The sequence below is a fragment of the Carassius gibelio genome, chromosome A15, assembly GCF_023724105.1.
Source record: "Carassius gibelio isolate Cgi1373 ecotype wild population from Czech Republic chromosome A15, carGib1.2-hapl.c, whole genome shotgun sequence".
Taxonomy (NCBI): Eukaryota; Metazoa; Chordata; class Actinopteri; order Cypriniformes; family Cyprinidae; genus Carassius; species Carassius gibelio.
Window position 1 is genome coordinate 3,522,971 of NC_068385.1, and position 13,101 is coordinate 3,536,071.

At 34.7% G+C, this 13,101-nt stretch overlaps 1 pseudogene; it reads right to left on the reverse strand.

Annotated features, from left to right (window-relative positions):
* Positions 1–13,101, reverse strand: part of LOC128028826 (D-ribitol-5-phosphate cytidylyltransferase-like) — a 30,273-nt pseudogene that overhangs the window by 6,505 nt on the left and 10,667 nt on the right.

Here is a 13,101-nt window from a genome sequence, read left to right on the forward strand (position 1 = left end):
CCATCGCCAAGTGCCTGCACCCTGAAGTGTGCCGTCTTGATGCATTAGGAACCACCTAAATATTTCACCTTTCCCTCAAACAAAAGACTGTCGGCATTTGTATCAAAGCCGTCCAAACAAGAACGCCCATGGAGTAAACAGCAATCTTTTGCAGAAGAGTAAAGGTGAAAGTGTGAGGGAGTGTGAAATTGCTTAGCGGAAAACAAACCACCTTCCACAGTTGAGATCTCCTGCATTATTTAGACAAATGCAACATAAATACCCCTCTGTCCATATACAAATAAAAAAATACAAATAAAAAAAAAAAGTTTTCCTTTTCGCATCTTGGACTACTCCAAATAGCTAAAAAAAGGAACTTCATGCGTTTTTTTAAATATATATATATATATATATATATAGGGCTGTGCAAAAAATCGAATGCGATTTTCATGCGCATTTCATCAGTAAAGATGCTCCTGTAATTAGTAGTATATCTCCAGCACGTGCGTTCAGATCAGGGTTGCCAGGTTGTCACAACAAATCCTGCCCAGTTGCTTCTTAAAACTAGTCCAAAACTAGCCCAATCGCGTTTCCGGGAGGTTCCCAGATAAAAAATTAAACTATACTTTTTTTTGGAAGGGTTGCCCTGGTAAAATTTGCATTTTAGGGGCTAAATATCATGTTATTGGTATTGGGGTTGCTTCAAACCGCGGACATGAAAAACAATCGCAGACTTGGCAACACTGGTTCAGGTGGAGCGGCAGTTACTACACAGAGCCGTAGTCTACCGACAACTAACACAAAATCGTTTTCAAAATCGACAAAGAATAGCCTGCGATTTTAACATCGATTTTGTGTAGATTGTCAGTGAATTACGGCTCGGTGTAGTAAATGCCAACCAGTGTTGTCAAGTCTGTGGTTGTCTTTCATGTCCGCGGGTCAAAGCGACCCCAATACAAATAACGTGATATTTAGCCCCTAAAATGCAAATTTTTACCAAGGCAACCCTGCTAAAAAACGTATATTTTAACCCCGGGATCCCATTTTTATCGGGGAACCTTCTGGAAACGCGACTGTGCTAGTTTTAGACTAGTTTTGAGAAGCAGCTAGGCAGGATTTGTTGTGAAAACCTTGCAACCCTGATCTGAACGCACGTGCTGGAGATATACTACTAATTACAGAAACGTCTTTACTGATGAGATGTGCATGAAAATCGCATTAGATTTTTTGCACAGCCCTAACATATACATATATATATATATACACACACGACATTTTTAAGACTATATTAGAATATTTTCTATTTTTGATTATAAAGTCTTATTATATATATATATATATATATATATATATATATATATATATATATATATATATATATATATATATATATATATATATATATGAATTCTGGGGGTTTAAAAATCAGCACATTAGAATGATTTGTGAAGGATCATGTGACACTGAAGACTGGAGTGATGATGCTGGAAATTCAGCTTTGCCATTACAAGAATGAATTACATATTTTAAAATATATTTAAAAAAATAGAAAAGAGTGAATGACATGCAACAGAAATATAGGATTTGATTTATTGACATCGGTTGACACAACCTCAACAAGTTATCCGGTATGATTTGACTTTAAATCTAACAGGATATATGTGGTATAAACTTCTGGACACCACTGTATATTTAACATATATGGTGCGGTTTAGGGTTTCCAGTGGAGGAAGGATAAAGCTCACTCAAAAGGTTGCGCTCATCAACGATACCACCAAGAAAAGAAAAAGGACTTTAAAAAAGATTCAAGTCAGAGGTGAACCAGTTCAAACATTTCAACCCAACAAGGCTCATACTAAATCCCGAAAAACCCCTGAGCTCAAAACAAGATTACTGTTCAGTGGACATTCAATACCTGACAGTGGGTGGTCGCCTCAAATCTAAAACAAGTGTTCTGCCGTGGACAGGCTGCATGGGGCAGAACACGCCACTGCCTTTTACTGATTGAATGTTTACAAACCCATTTGGTTGCCCCTGGAAAGAATCAGCCTCTAATTTCTGATCTAATTTGTTTGTGAATGTTCTTGGTTGAATTGTTGTCTCACTATGAGAGTTTGCATGTATATGCAGGATCTTGAGCATATAAATTGCTCATGTAATCTGCCAAATCAACGCTAAATAAACAGATTCAGTAGGTTACAGTCTATGATATCACAAGCCAGCATGCATCTGGAGCACTCAAGGCCCAAAACATTATAGTCACATAAATGTCCAAAAATGTCCTAAAATCATTGGAAAGAGAATCTACTGTAGGTCAGAAATCTTAAACAGAAACCTCAAATTTATTAAATACAGAAACTAACCAACAACTTTTGTACAACATTATTAGTATAAGTGTGCTAATCTTCCACAAATATCAGATTTAGAATTATTTTAGGGTCACTGTGCACTGTTTTCTGCACATTACAAGAGTGTGAAAACTTGCAGGATCTCTGTTTGAGTGAGTCTGTTTAAATGAAAAAATTAACATTTGCTGAAAGTTTACTCACCTGCAGGTCATCCAAGATCTTCTGTTCATTGTAACAGATTTTGAGAAATTTAGTATTATATCACTTGCTCACCAGTGGATCTTCTGCAGTGAATGGGTGCCGTCAGAATGAGAGTCCAAACAGCTGTTAAAAACATCACAATACAACAAGTAACCCATATGACTCTTATTCATCAAGTGAAAAGCTGTTTCTAGAAAACATTCATCATCAATGCATATTAACTTTAAACTGTTGCTTCAACATGCAGCTAGTTCACTTCACAAGATGTTAGTTAGAGTCATGTGGATTAATTCTGGATTATTATGATTTTTTTATCAGCTGTTTGGACTCTCATTCTGACGGCACCCATTCACTGCAGAGGATCCAACTCGTGAGCAACAGATGTTACTTAAAATGTCTTTAAAAAACGAACTCATCTATTACTTGGCTGGCTTGAGGGTGAGTACATTTTCAGAAAATATGCATGATTTGTTGAACTCTTTTTTAGTCGATATTACATCGACCAGTGCTGACATATGCACAGTTACAAAGATTTCTCTATCTCTCTGTTTTTTTTTTATCACACCAATTGAAGAACATTAGTGTAATAACTTACATATTTAAATATTACTTACATATTAAATAAAAAAAAAATGTATCATAACATTAATAGGACTGATATGTACTGTAGTTATTCTGGAAACACTTTACAATAAGGTTCAAGTAGTTAATGTTGGTTATTACACGGCTCTGTGGAATACTTGATTCTGATTGGTCAGTCGTGACATTCTGAGGTATGTTATCCCTCAGTAACAACCGGAGAAAGCTGATAACAAAGGGTCATCTGGGTAACTTTTGTCGGTGCTATACTCTTGCTAGGAACAGTTTTTCTTTGTGGAAGCTTTGCGTTTGTTTAGCTAATAAAATACTATTTAATTATGTCATCCTGGTATCGAGGACTCGCTGTCTGGTTTCATACAAACGCAGCTGCTACCATTTAGCAACAACAGTTTTGTACACTATAATGGATTATAAGATAACTAACATATTGGCAAGAATTTAAAACACTTTTGTCATAAATCAATATATTTTATTGCCATAATTATTTATGTGGTGAAATGTTGTGTAATACTGTAAGTGGTATGACTGTACCATTTCCCTTAAATGTCTTTCTAGTTTGAACTTGCCACTTGCTCTCAACTGCTTTATTCACGGAAGCTTTGCATTGAAATATTTCAACTCAAACCAATATTTTGAGTCTAATTATTTATTTATGTAGCAAATAGCCTGTAATAAGCCGGATAATGTACCTCCAGCTGGTTGTTATCACAGAATAACCCCCTTCAGGGTGATACAATAACAACCAGCTGGATGTACATTATCCCTTAATGTATTAACTAACATGAATAAAAAAATTAGCAGTACATTTATTAATTTATTTTTACCTTTATTTATTCATTATTAATTAAATTATTATTAAATTAAATTACTAGTTGTGAACATTAACATTAAAAGTTGCTCATTGTCAGTTTGTCAATTCACAGTGCATTGACTAATGTTAACAAACACAACTTTTGATGTTAATAATGCATTAGTAAATGCTGAAATGAACTAAGATTAATAAATGCTGTAGAAGTGTTGTTCATTCTTAATTCACGTTAACTGAAGTAGTTAACTAGTGTTACCTAATGAACCCTGTAAAGTGTTACCGTTATTACAAATAAAGGCTGATTTTCAGGGGGTTTACCAAGCAATTTCAATGCATCATTAAAATTAAATATCAAGAATAATATCTTTTTACTATATTCACTACCTCACATAGACACACTGACAGTGTCGCCCTGTTTTGCACATTTGCTTCTTGTACATTCCTGGGTATCTTAATATTTAAGACTACAGTAAAATGCATATTTTCATCTGTGTTGTTTTCTTTAATAATTGCACTGTCCATGGAGCGGACCTGACTCACATTTCACTGCTGGTTATATATGCTATATATAATTTTGTATGTGACGAATAAAAATCTTGAATCTTGAATCTTGAAAGAATACCCAAGACATGTTGCACATTACAGATATTTTAGTTTAACACTGTGGGACACTATCAAAAGAGAAGTGCTCGGGCCTGGAGATTTCAGCAGGGATCTTTCAAGACCAGACAAGAAAAAAAAAAAGACGACTTTTTTGACTTTTCCTCCCACAGTGCATTTGTGCCAGCCGAAGTGAGGAGAACGTAAAAACAATTTGACATGGAAAGAAGTGGAATATTTTGAAAATGAGAAATGACTACTTGAATGTAAATCTGACACTAAGCGGAGAGTATGGCCAAATACATTTGCACTGTCAAAGGCAGACGATTGTAAAACAAGACGCTGAGGTACACACCACCCTGACATCCTTTTAGCAGGGGTTATTTTAAAGCGATTTAAGGATCTGATCCCTTTTTGTGGTCCCTCAATTATCACAGCACTTTACCGACTCCTATAGAAACTCCTACAGATACCCAAACCATCATTAATCTTCAGAAAATGTAACTCATTATTTCATCTATTTCATCTATTTCAACTTCAGTGCCAGTAAAACTGTATTGTAAAACTCAAGATGGGCTAAACCAGGTATCCAGTTTCAAAAACGAGTGGATCTGGGCAGGTAAGAGAGTCTCTTTCTCTTTTCTAAGAAGCAGCTAATCTCGTCTCAGGTGTAGATTCCTCAGCTGGATGCTTTGAGGAGAAGGAAGTGAGGGGCGGGTAAACTGCTGGGCTCTCACTGGAGGGATTAGAGGCTATATATCATTGTGACAAGCCTTTTCAGCGCATGACAGGCCACCAGGCCCTGTGTGTGAAGGAGATCCTGTGACACTTCTTGTCACTCACTGGCCATGCACTGATAGGGCCAGAAATGACCTTTATCACACCGTCAGATCAGCTTACTGACAATACGGCACAAATGTTAAATGGTTATTATAAAGGGCCCGTGTACTTTTGAGTTCGTTCATTTTTTTATTTTATTTTTTTTACATGAAAAAATGGGGAAAAAACGTTGTATTTTTAAATGCTACGTTGAAAACCAAAATATGGAACCATACATATTAACATGACATATAACAATGTGGTATATTTTATATCTTTTATCACTTTTGGTGAATTCTTTTCTATGTTTATAGCCTCTATAGGTGCTCTTGCTTTCATTTCGTTCCCTCTAGCACTTCTGTACAGAACCAGACCTGGATACATTTAAATCCCCCCAAAAAATGTAATGAGTATTTCATACATGTTGTTCAGTAGGTATGAAAAATGATCAAGATCATAAAAATGTTGAAGGCAAAAGATTTCATACAGCAAACTACATCAGTAGTGCGAAAGGGAGCTTATATTTCTGAGAGACACTACAAAGCTAGAAATTAAATGAAGCAGTTATATCCATAAATAAAGCTTTATTTCATTTTTTAAAATTTTAATGAAATGTGAATTTTGAATGATGAAAATGAGTTTGTGTCTGCTTATTCTATTTATCAGTGTTTGAACCATTTTAGGAAAAAACGCATTTTCCGTATTTTAATTAAAAAAAACGAAAAACAAATGGACGCAAAAGTACACGGACCATAAAGACTACCTTTATCAGTGTTTTCTTTATAAATATATATATATATATATATATATATATATATATATATATATATATATATATATATATATTTATTTATTTTTATTTTTTTAGCAAGGACACATTACATCTATCAAATGTGACAGTAAATATATTTGTAATGTTACAAAAGATTATGTTTCATAATAAAAAAAAAAAGTGTAATGAAAAAAAAAGTGTAATGGTTCCCACAAAAATATTAGTTGGCAAAACTGTTTTCAACTTTGAAATTAATAAGAAATGCTTCTTGAGGACCAAATCAACATATTAGAAAATATAGGATATTGCTGAAAATACAGATTTCACATCACTGGAATAAACTAAGTAAGGAATAGCTGACAACAGGCAAGTGAATTATTCGAAAATAATGCACACCCGAGGTGGTGATGCGGCCAATATGCGACTCAAAGTGTGCATTATTTTCTAATAATTCAATGGCCTGGAGTAAATTTTTCCACTTAAACTACAATTTTAGACCTAAAAATCAATCAATCAACCAATCGTTCTCTAATCTATCTATCTATCTATCTATCTATCTATCTATCTATCTATCTATCTATCTATCTATCTATCTATCTATCTATCTAGTTTATTCATGTCATTACTTCATTAGATTTACAGTACAAAGCTGCTGTGTGGCTGTTAGCGTCATGCTTGCCTCAGTCTGGATTCAATAAGGCAAACTTTGCATATTACAAACATACTGTGAAAAGACTGGAAGAAATTATTTGTTTAACAAGGCCTGTCATTGTTTACACACAACGAATCACGCAAACATCTCTTCACTATCTACGTGAAGGGCGATTAGCGAGAAACACTTAAATATAACCTGGAGGTCCAGAACATGTAGGTTCGGTCTCAAGCTGCACTGAAATGTGTTGAAAGACTGAAGTCAAATCCTGTCCTAAAAGTCATCTGTCACTGAACAAATGGAACACAGGTATGTTTAGTTCTTGAAGCAGATTTTTAAAAAGTTCTTAAAAAAAAAAATATTTAATGAAGCCTTAATGTGTGTTTATGAGAAGATGTTCACCAATCCTTATCAGATGCCAGTGTTCTCAAAACAACAAACCCTCCACAAGTTAAGTGCTCCACATGTACAAACATCTGGCTAGGAGAAACAAATCCAAACAATCCTGGAAGACTACAGCGATCAAATCGTCCTCAAGTCATCGTGAACTACCCTTAACTACACTATCTTTAGTGCAGACAAAATAAATGACAATTTCTGATGTTATACATGTCAAAGTACAGTTTTTGAATACTATATTTTATTATGAAACCTATTTATATTATCTATTTTAACAGTCATTTCATGCATTTATTTAAATATAATATTTGTAATATATAATATAATATAATCCACCCTGCAAAAGCCACGCTCTCTTAAACCCTTAGAATTAAACTATTTATTTTTCCTACCATGCCTTTAAGAAACATAACTTTATGTGAAATGCTTTAACAGTGCTTTACCTTAGGTGAAACTCAGATTAAAATGTCTGGCCAAAATCAGTCTTTACTGTATTTTTCATATTGCATCAAGCTATTTCATCTTAAAAGATCAAGGAAAACTAAATTGCTTGTGATATAAGCCTTTTAAAGTGATTTTGACTCCATGAATGATGCCAGTGGAATAAATTTGGTATAGTATTAGGCAATGGAAAGTCTATATATTTAACCGCTGGCTCATCCAAAAACCCTCAGGCGTGACTAGCAGCAGAAAACATCTGACGGTTTCACCAACGATTGCACTTCATCTCAAAAAGGATCTGGATAAAATACCAAATTAGGAGGCATGACCTCTATTGAAAAAAACCTTATATCACATTCTGCATGAAGGTAGTTGGACGGCTCAGAATTCACAAAGCGAGTCTTGGCAGCTATTTTGTAAAGCATGAATAAGCGCATCTGGGAGGAATTATCCTCATCATTACAGGACCTATGAGCGTGATTTATGCATGGTCTTTATCTGCACTTCCACTATCTCACAAAAATAACCATTGTATCATGACGAACACATATTACAGTCACTCCCCTCAGCTGTCTGACCGTTTTTAATGGGGGCCGCAGCCAGACAGGGTAAATTCACACATCACTCTCCATGATTTTTTCCCACCAGAGCCACAGTGACTTAATTAATTCTCAATAGGACACATGTTTTAGACCTCCTGAACAAGCAATCAGACAAGGTTCTTCATGGATTTTGCTAGACCTTTTATCCAGGCCAGATCAGCCTCAGAAAAAGCTTGTAAACAAAGCTATCATTTCAAATTTTGGGTGAACTACGTCTTTAACACATATAATGATATCTCATTGAGAAAATTACCTTGGTGTGTTAAATCTGAAATCCATAGAGCAGAACATTTCCCTGTATGACTTAAGAGGCCAGACTCCTGAAGGCTTCTAAATCGTCTGTCTTCTGGCTGTCCATGGACTGCTTTCTCATGTTCAGCTGTACCTGTCAACAAAATGATTAATAAAATAAATAAAAAAACATCTTAACTTATCTAGAGCAAGGTTTCACAAACTGAGGGAACGGCAGGGAGTTCATAAGTTTAAGAAAAGCATAAGGATGACAAAAGTAAAATTAAATATCTTTAAAATTATTCAATTTTGTATGTTTCCTGGCATATCATTTTACCAGTAACTGACAATAGAGAAATCTGAACATGCCAATGTGCTGTTTAATTATTAAATTATTAAAGGTCCCCTTCTTCGTGATTCCATGTTTTAAACTTTAGTTAGTGTGTAATGTTGTTGTTAGAGTATAAATAATATCTGTAAAATTCTAAAGCTCAAAGTTCAATGCCAAGCGAGATATTTGATTTAACAGAATTAGCCTACAAAAAACGACCCGTTTGGACTATAGCCCTCTAGTTCCTTCAGTAATGACGTCACTAAAACAGTTTTTTTGACTAACCACTGCCCACATGAATTCACAAACAGGGGGCGTGGCCTTGTTGCGCTCCGATGGAGAAGAAGGAAGAGCTGTTTGTTTTTGTCGCCATGTCGTTGAAACGCTGTTTTTTTCATCTCTGAGTCCAATCACCTTTGTTTGGGCTTCCCATTGAACGCTGTACTTTGAGATTAATGGTTACAATTTATGTTTAACTCGGTTCCCGAGTTAAATATGCACATGTAAAACTATGTGCAGCTCAATTTGCTGAGGACAGCTTGCTGAGGACAACTTTCTCAATCTCAATCAGTTTAATGCTGGATTTGCACAAAGATTATTCTTGAAAGATGGAGCAGTTCCCTCTTTGTCTGGACCACAACCGGTAAGTGTATTTTATTATTTAAGTTGGTGCGTTTAACAGTTTCTGTAACTTATTACACAAAGGGCAACGCTGTTTAGCTTTGCTAACTAGATGGTAGGGCTGTGCAAAAAAACAAATGCGATTTTCATGCGCATCTCGTCAGTAAAAACGCTCCTCCTGTGACTATAAATACATCTCCAGCACGTGCGTTCTAGCCCAATCACGTTACCAGGAGGGCAGCCTGCTCTCAGCTGCTGTCGAATCACAGCACAGGAACCGCTGGCCCAATCAGAACCCGTTACATATTTCTGAAGGCAAGGCTTCATAGAACAAGGAAGACATCAGCCCGTTTTTATGACAGTGAAAACAGCAGTATACAGATGTGAATTGTGTGAAAAATACTGTGTTTTTTTACACGCGAAACATGAACACATGTTATACTGCACATTGTAAACACAATCAAAGCTCCAAAAAAAGCGCGTAAAACGGGACCTTTAACTTAAAATCGAAACTTAAACAACTAATAAAAGCATTTACTAAAAAAAATATGATTTTTTTTGTCTACCTGCATCTCATGTAACCATTAACTGAAATGTGAACATATAGTTAAATACGGTAATAAAAAGATGAAATGCAGGATTTTGTTTACCTGCAACTTAAAAACTAAACTTAATTATAAAAAAAAAAAAAAAACACTGGCAAAATAAATAATGCACATTCCTGATCAACAGGAATTAATAAACATTAAAATACTTATCCAATCATCAGCAGTGACTCCATCCATCCACAAAAAATTTATAATAACATAATAACCTGCACTTATTTCAACTAAACATTCCCTATTGTTAAAAAAAAAAAAAACCATAGAATATACAATAGAATACACTATATATCTATGGGACAGACCTATTAATTTTAAGTACTCTTTTTAACAAACTCTCAGCTTTCTGTGTGTTTGGACGGGTTGAGCTCCCATGCAAAACGTTAAGAACCAGCTCTTAGTGAAAAGTTTCCATTGCAACTGACCCAGCATTCACCGATCCGTTAAATGAATGCAATTTCTTTTTCCGTTCCCTTGCATCACCATTTCAAGAAGATGTGGCTTGTATGCATCCGTACCAAATAAAACGGGCTGTGCTCATTTTGCAAACTGCTTGAAGAAAGACATATTTCTAACAGAGGTCATACCCCAGTAGAAATGGGGGAACTGCTGTTTACTTTTGACTAATAGCTTTTTTCGTAGTTTCATAACAAAGTATCTCTGCAAGTACAAAAAAAGGTAACTGAAAACCCGGACGGAAATGTAAAAGAGTCTTAAGTGGATCCAAATGTAATGTAAATGTAAAGAAAGTTAAGCATTCCTCCGAATAGCTCTTTATAAAATAATCTTGAAGCACGGCTTGAGGTTTTACTTGCAATCACATGCACTCACAGTGTTATCATGACATCTGTAATGATGATAAGATAAAGCATCTGTGTAATCCAAACAACGAGTGAAACCAATAATGATGGAGAGTAGAGGTTATCTAACAGCCCTTCGGAGGGAATGTTTAAGGAAGCACATATGGATTCTGGGAAGGCTGGAGCTGCAGGACTGCAGGAGCAGAATGTATGCTTTTGAAACAAATTTAAGAAATGAAGGTGAGAGTGATAGCATTCCCAGAGATTAAGGCCTCGTCCACACGGAGACGGAGTTTACCCCAATCCGATCTTTTTTTTCCTCGTCTCAAGAAATATCCGCGTCCACACGAAACCGCATAATGATGTAGTATACATGCCAGACCAGTATGTGGCGCTGTAATTCTGCCACAGAGATAAAAACAGAGAAGAAGACTTGGACTATGCTCATAAACCTTGCGCGTGGTACACAAACGAACATGGAACAATACATTTATTAATCAGTGTTAATGCTAGTTAATAAAAAGACAATCGTTCAGTGTTTGTTCATGTTTTTGTTGCTGTTACATGACGTAGAGGTGTCTGACTAGGGGGGAGACGTGGGCTGATGACGTCATCGTTTCAGAAAATATACGGATTAGCCGTCCAGACGAAAATGCAAAGACGCCGTTTTCAAATTTATCCACTCTGGGACCCAGTTTCAAAAAATAGTGGTTTCACCTTGCGAAAAAGCCGGATCCATGTGGACGAAATGCCTATCTGATAAAAAATTTGTGTGTATTCACAGAAAGCGTCTCCGTGTGGACGGGGCCTAAGACTTAGATGTTTTGAGGTACAAATGCTGAACAAGAACAACAAATTAAAAAAAAACATCAAGAGGTTTTTCCAAACAAGCAAATGTACTTCCCAAAAAAAGTTGCTCTAACTGATCTTACTCATTAGTAATTTGCCCTTAAAAGTTAGGACTGGACAAGATCATGTTTTAGTGTAAGATTATTCCAAGCTACATCTTTATTTATAATTATGTCACTTTATTTAAACATTGGGTTATCTACCAATTATTTTTTATGGTCTATATTTACAATCAACTTTAATAATCAACATAATGCCACAAATACTATCAGTAAGTTTTAGCACTTCTGTGATCTGATGCATATCATTTGTTTCTATGTCACATTGATGGAAACATCAAACTGAGTTTAAGGTTAGACTCTCTCCCTTCACAGTCAAATGTTCTCAGATAGTTCTGTGTTCACACTGAATGCTATGTTTGGTTAAAGTAACATCAAGGAACATACATAAAAAAAAATATTTTAAACTTAACACTGAAAAGGTCAATGCGTGTAAACTTACCCATACAATAACTACTGGGTATAAACGAGCTTGGTCAGTGTCTTCAAAATGTTTCACCATATCCAGGACCCCAAAAGAAGTTTGATCCAGTCATCTAAAAAAAAGGACATAACATTAATGTCAGACCAAACTAATAAGTGGGTGAAAATTTCTACAGTAAATGATGGCTGTATATATATCCTACTGAGAACAAGTATAATAAGACTTACCCAGACTAAATAGAACCTCTTATGGGGATTTATTAGAAATAATTTAACATTAATTTTTACAAAAATAATAATAATAATTCAGCATATCAGGATTAAATTCAAGTTTATTATTATTATTATTGCAACTTTACAGAAAATTAAGTTTCTACAATATTTAGTAGTAGCTTATAAGTGGTGAGTGGTGACTGTCAGTTTATGTGAATATGACAGGAATTTTCAAAAAAATTAACACAAGACAGTCAACCAGACGATGAACACTATTAACAGCAATTATTATATGATACAATCACACTTAGCAATTTGTTAGTTCTGTAATGGTTTCTAAAGGATCATGTGACACTGAAGATTTGAGCGATGGATGCTGAAAATTCAGTTTTGCCATTGCAAGAATAAAACTAATTTTAAAACATATTAAAATAAGTGCTGGGCAACAATTAATTGTGATTGATTGTATCCAAAATAAAAGTTTTTGTTTACATAATATATGTGTGTGTGCTGTGTATATTTATCATTATATATGATATATATCATTGTGTGTATATACACACACACATACAGTATATATTTAGAAAATATTTACATGTATTTTTGATGTATATATTTATATAAACAATTTATTATATAAATATATTTAATATATAAACATAATATATTTTTCTTAAATATAATCATGCATGTGTGTGTATATATATATATATATATATATATATACACATAATACATATATACAGTACAC